This window comes from Octodon degus, unplaced genomic scaffold, assembly GCF_000260255.1.
Source record: "Octodon degus isolate 3935 unplaced genomic scaffold, OctDeg1.0 scaffold00023, whole genome shotgun sequence".
Classification (NCBI taxonomy): Eukaryota; Metazoa; Chordata; class Mammalia; order Rodentia; family Octodontidae; genus Octodon; species Octodon degus.
Genome location: NW_004524599.1, coordinates 10,196,216 through 10,198,366, shown reverse-complemented (window position 1 = coordinate 10,198,366; position 2,151 = coordinate 10,196,216). Strand labels below are relative to the sequence as shown.

The following is a 2,151-nucleotide window of genomic DNA, read 5'->3' as shown; positions in this document are numbered from 1 at the left end:
CGGCTGGCTGCAAAGGAAGACGGCACATGGCAGAGGGCAGCAGTTCATGGTGGCAGAAAAGCGTCAAAACAACAAGAGCAGAAGGCAGGAGCAACGGTGGTGGCGGCAGCAGCAGCGCAGGCAGAGAACAAGGTCTCTCCCTCCCTTCCATCGCATCCAGTCTATCTGCCCCAGGGCGGCATGCCACCTCGCATGCTGTTCATTGGAGGCTTCTTCCGAGCAAGGGAGACTTTAAGTTTGTTTCCTTGAAAATCTCTCCCATCCAACCACTCCACAGCAGCCTTGGCAGTCGGTGGATCTTCACAGGACACCGTGGCATCACCCTTGGGCTTTCCTGTTTTCTTGTCCAGGTAGATGTGGATCATGGGTTGCTCAGTTCTCTTGTTAATCTTAACAACCCCACATTGCTTAAAGAAGTCTACCAGATCATCAAGTGTCACACTGTCATTTAGTCCTTGTACGGAAAATGCACTCTTGTCAGCGTCTTCATCAGGGTCTATGGGAGGGCCTAGATCAAGATCTCGTCCTTCATCCATGGGTCCACCAGGCTTATCGAAGCCATCTTGCTCTCCAGCACTGCCCATTCCACCATATCCTCCTCCCTTCCCACCTCTGCTCATGCCTCCAGGATCAAATCCCCCTCTTCCCCTGCCCTGGTTATCAGGGCCACTCATGCTCCAGTTTTCTTTTGGTCTGGAAGATCCTCTAAACTCCTGCCCATAAATATCCATGCTACTGGGGTGGTCCTGTTGGACTGAACTCTGCTGCCTGTAGCTGCTGCTCTGTTGGCTATATTGACTTGGAGCCTGGCTGTAGGATCCTGTCTGTGGGGGATAACTAGTGGGAGGCTGCTGCCCATAGCTGCTTTGTTGACCATAGCTGCTCTGCTGTCCATAGCTGCTTGGCTGCCCATAGGTGTTCTGCTGAGAGTAACTGCTCTGATCATAACTAGTCGGCTGTGTAGAAGAATAGCTGGTAGGAGGACAGGATGGAGGTGTGGTGACTGGCTGCATCGAGGAGCTTCCAGGAACCTGGAGATAACTGTAGTTACTCTGTTCATAGCCTAGGCTGGGCTGGTTATAACCCCTGTGCTAGACTGAGGTTAGCTCAATAGGCTTGTTACCATCCTGTGGCCTTGTGTCACAGTAGCTGCTGGCTGCTGCCCATAGGCTGGGTAAGCAGGCTGAGTGCTGTATGCGGACTGAGCTGCATAAGAAGCCTGGGTGGGGGTGACCGTAGCAGTGGTGGTGTCATAAGCACAGCGCCATACCCCTGGACAGGTTGGCTGTATGCCTGGGGGGCAGCTGGAGTAGTATAACCAGTGGGAGGCTGTCCTTGAGAAGTTGCATATGCAGTCTGCCCATAGGTATTAGTGATCTGACCTTGGGTATAGCTGACACCAGTAGGCTGTCCACAGGCTCCATAGCTTTGTTGCCAATATGCCTGGGTGGTCTGTGCATATCCTTGAGTTGGCTGGGCTGTGTAAGCGCTGTAGCCCTGCTGGGCTGCAGCTTGGCTGTAGGTACTATAATGTGTGGCCTCCATTTTCTCTTCTCCCTTCTCGTTCCAGTTTTTGTATCAATTATTAATCTTCTTGTTTTGTTTGCCTTTGAGACCGATAACCTATTTAGCATTGATAAGGAGGAGATATCCCTCCTTCTACTCCTGGAGGATGCCACAGTGGGAAGGTGTAAGCAAACATACGCATTGGATCTTGGATGGTGTGGTCAACAGATACCTGTGAAGAATAAGACTTCCTATGTTTTCCTTTCCGGCTTTGGCTTTGTTCCTTGAATTTAACTATGTTTTTTTATGACTAAATCCCTGATTCCCCTTTGGTGGTCAATCCTCACCCAGATGCATTATGTCATTTGCAAAATCCAAGTATCACTTGCATACTGATGAAACGTGTTTGAGTCACCTGACATTCTAGGAGCATCATCTCAAGTGGGCATAATTGGCTTATTCACTTGAAGTTCAGATTCCTGCTCAAGAGCAAAGAAATAGTTCTGGTCCCTACAAGGGACAGTTCTTTCTCTGTGTTCGGCAACATATATTTTATCTCCAGCAAAAGCTGCCATTGTGTATGTGGCCTGTGCATTTGCAAAAGGGTACAAATGGTGGATTGGTTCAGAGGGGAGGAAAATATCC

At 49.8% G+C, this 2,151-nt stretch overlaps 1 pseudogene; it reads right to left on the bottom strand.

Annotated features, from left to right (window-relative positions):
• Positions 1-1,545, bottom strand: part of LOC101580833 — a 2,309-nt pseudogene extending 764 nt beyond the window's left edge.
• Between the last annotated feature and the right edge of the window lie 606 nt (positions 1,546-2,151).